Genomic DNA, 6464 nt, shown 5'->3' with positions numbered 1-6464 from the left:
AAGCAGAGGATCTCCAAGTTCCAGCTAGCTGACTATCCAGACAACCCAGTTCATTTCTAGCACCATTTGGGGATGACTCCGTTTGTCACTCTATAGCTTTGAAACTCCAGAGTGTCACACAGAATATGCCGACAGCAGAAAGAACCTCAGTAATGTTGGCTGGAGTCTTAATGGATAAATATAAAATATTTGGTGCTATATCTGAAACAACATTGGGGAATTCATTAATACTTGAATTATTTGTCCCCTAAGTGAAATTTTAAAAGTCACCTTTCTATAGATTTGCTAACTTGTCAGTGTGTGTTTTCTTATGAAAGAGCATCCCTTTCTAAGATTCTACCAAGGAAAATAGAGTGAGATTTTCGAGAGTAATGCTGAGAGCCTTTGCCTTAGAATCACTCATCAGAATGGCAGCTTGTTCCATGCCATTCTTTTTAAATTACTATAGTTCTTTCAGTGTGATTCCAGTCACCTAATTAGAACAGTTTTCCTGAATCATAAAAGAAAAAAGAAATTCCATTGTGAAAAAAAATTCTCACTGAGGACCAGAGAGATAAACAGGCCTTTGTAACTGGTGTGGAGGCACATGGAATAGCAGCAAGGCCAGAAATGGGCACTGCTGAGTTTCTTCTACTGATGTACATGGTGCACCAGGTAGATGAAGCAACACCTTTGGCTTCAGAACGCAAAGAAGTTTGACATTGCCTTGGGCATATAAAGCCACGGGGAGTCAGTGAGCTAATGTGATTGTAGCATGATAAATATGAACTGGGATACAGTTTTTGAGATAAAGCAGAGAAAATCAGAAAGATTTTAAGTTCTATTATTCTTAAAGCCTTAATTATTAGGCATTTTATACAGACTATTACTTTTATTCTATAATCATACTTGCATACTCTAATAACAGATTATCAGGTTAAGAGTTGATTAATATACACTAAAAGTTACATCTGGGAAAGTTATTTTACCATACACATATTTCCTCCGTGGTATGCAACATTCAATACAAACCATGAAGTTACTTACAACTTAAAGATTCTGATAAGAATAGACTCATTTTTTACCACATTATCTCTCAATAAAATTTTGCACAGTAAATTTTACAGTAAATTCAACCGTAACTCTTTATTAGGATCAAACATTTTATGATGAGAGAGGTACAAAATTAATCCATCCTGTTGAGAGTCTTGTAAGTCCTTCAGAAAACAAACAAAACAAGGACAGGCTGAGAATTAGGCATTCTATTGACAAGGACAGTGGGGAAATGGAACAAAATTAGTATATTTACAGGACAACCTTTAAGACCATAATCATATGGTTCCTCACAAATGCAACGGTAATGGACCACAGAAAATTGTAAACAAGACACATCACTACTTAAATATTGTACATGGCAACCTTATCAATCTTAGCACCAAAAGTAAAAACAATGCATAAAATTAATTTCAGCCTTCAACGAAAGAAAGTCAGCAGAAGAATCATGATTTTAGTGATATGCATTATTATAAAGTTTTCAAAAGTGCTTTTTTCAGGTATGAGTAAAACACTTTACACTCTCAAAAATATGTGTGTGGTGAGGACAATATTTGAAAGATATGTTGCTAATGATACAATATTGAAATTCTTTAAAATAAAACAATGAATAATCATTAAATATCTGACCAATAGTAAAAAATAATGTAAGAGAAATCAAATAAAAATGACTTCAGAAACTGTTTGATGTATCGTTCTTTTTTTTTTTTTAAGGAGAAGTGCGTAGGTTGATGAAAATGTTAACTGCCTCCATTAGAATCTTATTTTTATCTTCTAATTTATGTAGTCAAAATGAAAAACACATTGTAAAATAGAATCTCAACCTCAGAAATAAAGGTCAACTACCTTGATGATAACACAACTGCAACCTCTGTCTTTTACAGCTAAACAATTTCTCAGATAATTCCAATTGTAATTCAGAATTCTTTCCATTTTACATGTATTTTTAAGAAAATTACTTATAAATACCAGAATATCTAGTAATAAAAAACTCTTTGTTCTTGCACTGTCCTGAACTCAGTGATCACATTTGGCACAAAAATGAAACAATGTTACTTTTGTTTTTCATATCGATATTCTTTGTATCTTAAAGAATTTTATTCACATGTCACAAACAAGATTCATTTTTAAAAGATATAATTTTAAATGTTTGCTCAATCTTTAGAAGTTCATTATAGAAACATTCTTGAAATCACCAAATCTGATCAGCATTCTAGCTTTCCATAACTCTGCTATAAGTCAATAAATAAAGCAAATGTGTTTATATTATTTCACAGGACAAATAAGTCAAAGCTTATTAGTAGAATTATAAATGATCTTGTATTATGTACTATGCTACCAGTATAGGATGTGTGATTATTTGGTATAATTAAAATTTGGAAAATCAATAACTATTCAATAATTTTGAAAGAGAAACTAGTGCAATTGGCTTGTGAATTATTTTTAAGACATACATAAGCACAATAAATAAGGTAAATTATATGTGATAGGCCCTTATTTAAAATGTTAATTCACAAGTTATGTGTCAATAATGCCTTTACATCATCACGGCTTTTGAAAATTTACCTTTAAATTAGTGTAATTATTTCAGTGTAAGCAAAATTACGTTTGCAATTGGTTAGAGATAGTACTATTTATGTTAATTTATGTCTATAGACAGAGATATGAAGGGAAACTCGGAGCCTTATGCTTATCTTTAAAAGAACATTTTTAAAAATGTGATAAATTGTAAATGATTATCAGTTAATGTGCTTTTAGATTTCCAAACAGCTATTTTTTGAGCCAATTCTTTCTCATAGAAGGCTATTAATAAAACAGTTTACAATGAAAAAATTAAATCTTGTCTGAGATTAAAGATTTCTGACAAAGTGGAAAATAAAGCATAAGAATAAAAAGATAATTCTCAAAGTGATAGGAAGTTAATAATGATGTTCCCTGGAGTTTCGAACCAGACACTTGTATCTTCAATATGAATGTTAATAACAATAGATGATAGCGAGTAACAAGCAAATGAAATATGCTCTCAGTACATAATTACAATATTTAATTTTTCTAATAAAAATTGAGCAGTCATGGATAACTGTAAAAAGATACAGTAAATGAGTGATTGAAGAACACAAAGGTAGATGAAATGTAATGTAAAGTACAATGTATCACAAACCTAAAGAAATAATATTAATTACTTGTACATCCTGAGGGATTCTGTAACCTCTCAGGATGTTATTTTGGACAACTCAATGAAGGAGAGCAATCAACAATGAATAAATCAGTGTTACAAAGTGTTGAAAGTATAGCTAAGAAGAACAATATTAAGAGGTGATTTTCACCTGGTTTCTGTTTTAAGAGTGCTGCCTTTTAGAAAATGAGTCAGCTTGATATTTTTATAACATAGAAATGTCCAAAGAAAGAAAAATAAATTAATCAAATAATTTACAAGTCAGTTAAAATGGAAACAATTAGCATAAATGCAGGTGTTTTTTATTTTTCCTCTTCACATCAATACCTGCCTCAGAAGAAAATTTATTCTTAGGTGTGGGTACTAGTTTATAACTCTTTATGAAGAGAAACTCTAGGAGAGAAAAAAACATAAAAAGCAGGGACATTTGTAAATGTGTTAAGTAGAATAATGGAAAGATTTAGTGATTTTTCTGAAGGTCACAAAACAATTGAATGACTATGCTGGGAAGGAACTTGGAGCTCCTCCCTTCCAGTCAACACTGAAAATTACCAGATGCTTCTTGCACCCCGTTCCACTGAAAAAACTGTAGCAGAAAACCTAGTCAAGTGTTCCTGTTTATAGTCTTAGAAATCCAACTTTTAAAATGCTCTTGGATACTAACTTGAATTTCATAATTAGATGATGAACTGATTAAATGCATAAGTGAAAATGTGTATTAAAACATTATAATTTGTTTTTCATACCAACTTTTGACAGATATTAGACATATTTAACATAGATTAGAAAGACACAAGTTTCCAGCTAGCCATGTTTCCACACTAGCATCTCTCTACAATTGATTAAAACCTAAGTCTAACACTAGACCAAAAAAAAAGAAAGAAACAACTCATTTCTCCTACTATCTTAGAACTACAAATAATTTTAAAAATAACTATGTTGTGCTGGCTTTTTAAAAAACTAAATGCAAAAGATTGACCTTTGCTATATCCCATTGATAGAAAATACATCTGAAAATCTAAAAGACCTCTGAGACAGAGAATTTCCAGATAGTCTCCAAAAATACAAATGTGCTTTTTTTTGTTGTTGAGATGGAGTCTCACTCTGTTGCCAGGCTGGAGTGCAGTGGAACAATCTCAGTTCACTGCAACCTCCACCTCCCGGGTTCAAGGGACTCTCCTGCCTCAGCCTCCGGAGTAGCTGGGACTACAGGCATGTGCACCAGACTCAGCTAATTTTTGTATTTTAGTAGAGATGGGGTTTCACCATGTTGTCCAGGATGGTCTTAAGCTCTTCACCTCATGATCTGGCCCTCCTTGGTCCCCCAAAGTGGTGGGATTACAGGCTTGAGTCACCGCGCCTGGCCACAAATGTGCATTTTTGACAAATTTCATTATGCACTCTTCTAGAAACTCTTAGTTTATCCAATCAATCAGCGCATTTTAAAATTCCATACAGGCACTGAATGAAGTGTCATGGAGCAAAACAAAACAAAACAAAAAGCCAAAAAACAAAAACTCTGTTCCTGACCTTCGAGTTCTAGAAGATTAAGAACCATTAACAGGGAAGTCCACTTTGGAAACTTCAGTCCTTCTCCATTCATGGGCATTCCTCTACACTGGGGCTACTGTTCCACTTTACTAAAGCTTTTCTTAATTTCAACATTGAGTATGTTTTAATCAAATTAATCTTTCCTACTTCATATGTAACTCAATTTTTCTCTTTTTTTTACCTTTCTATAGCACTTTTGCCAACCTGTTAATGTTGATTTTGACTAAAAGTGAGTCACAAGAAGCTCAATATTTTTAGGTGAGAAACTGTAGTAAATTGTCATCCTATTGAGAGTACTATGGGAATACAGAAAATATGTAGTAATGCGGAATTACCTAAATTAACAAATTGGTGGCAAAAGTTCAATAAGTTGGAACAGTCAAATGATCCATAAGTATAGACTAATATTAAGAGATATACTTACAGCGTGGCAAACACTTGGAATCTAATCACATTATTGACGTCTAGGTGAGGAACTAGACACTGTTACAAAGGCCTCAGAAAGGGGATCCAGAAGTGGCATTAGGCTCCTACTGTCAGTCACCATAAGCAGAATACATGCACTTTTGGAGAAGGGCTTTATGTCAACTATACATTAATTTCCTATATTTAAGTGTGTTTAGTGTCCAAAGGTATGGATGTCTGATTATTCTTACATGTATAGTAATGACCTTAGCAGCTCACTATCATCTAGCAGGGCAAATACTGTTATTTTCATTTAACGGAACGGATCCCCAGCAGGGTTAAAGACTCTACTCAAGATAAAAGCAAGAATTAAACACAAGTCTTCAGAGTGAATAGTTTCCATTGCAAACTCCAACCTGTCCAAGAACTTTTCAAGGAAATCCTGTTTAATTTGGCACTTACAGACAGACCTAAGATAGAACTAATCATGGATCTGATAAGATCTAACATTGCAAGAGGAGTGTTCACACTGGTGTATTTCATCAAAACCACAATCAGGTAGGTAGCTTAAAGTGGCTTAACTTCCATGCGTTATGTTTAGACCAAAATCAAGCTCTAAGTGATTGTTGTATATCTTTCAAAGTTAAACATGCCACAGTGGTACCCAAGGGAAAATTATTAATAAAAGTTTAGACTGATAGTTCAATATTCCTTTGAGAATACTTTTTAAAAATATGCTTTTCTTTCTGGTAATTAAAACACTTTTTTGGATTGACACTTTTTTTTTTTTTTTTTTTTTTTTTGAGACAGCATCTCTCTCTGTATCCCAGGCTGGAGTGCAGTGGCATGATCTCGGCTCACTGCAAGCTCCGCCTCCCGGGTTCACGCCATTCTTCTGCCTCAGCCTCCTGAGTAGCTGGGAATAGACGAGCCAGCCACCTCGCCGGCTAATTTTTTTGTGTTTGTTTTTTCTTTTAGCAGAGATGGGGTTTCACCGTGTTAGCCAGGATGGCCTCAATCTCCTGACCTTGTACAAGATCCGCCCGCCTCGGCCTTCCAAAGTGCTGGGATTACAGGCGTGAGCCACCGGCCCTGGCCAAAACTTCTAAATGTTTTTTTGTAAGTAATGCAAGACAATTATCTGTATTTTCCTTTAAAAATACAGACTTCTTCAAGCAATACATTTTTAAGTGATTTTATTTTTACAAAGAGCAATATTAAAACTGTAAGCATGGGTGGGTCGCGGTGGCTCACGCCTGTAATCCCAGCACTTTGGGAGGCAGAGGTGGGTGGATCACGA

The sequence above is a fragment of the Trachypithecus francoisi genome, unplaced genomic scaffold (genome assembly GCF_009764315.1).
Source record: "Trachypithecus francoisi isolate TF-2019V2 unplaced genomic scaffold, Tfra_2.0 Lachesis_group12, whole genome shotgun sequence".
Taxonomy (NCBI): domain Eukaryota; kingdom Metazoa; phylum Chordata; class Mammalia; order Primates; family Cercopithecidae; genus Trachypithecus; species Trachypithecus francoisi.
This window is presented reverse-complemented; position numbering follows the sequence as displayed.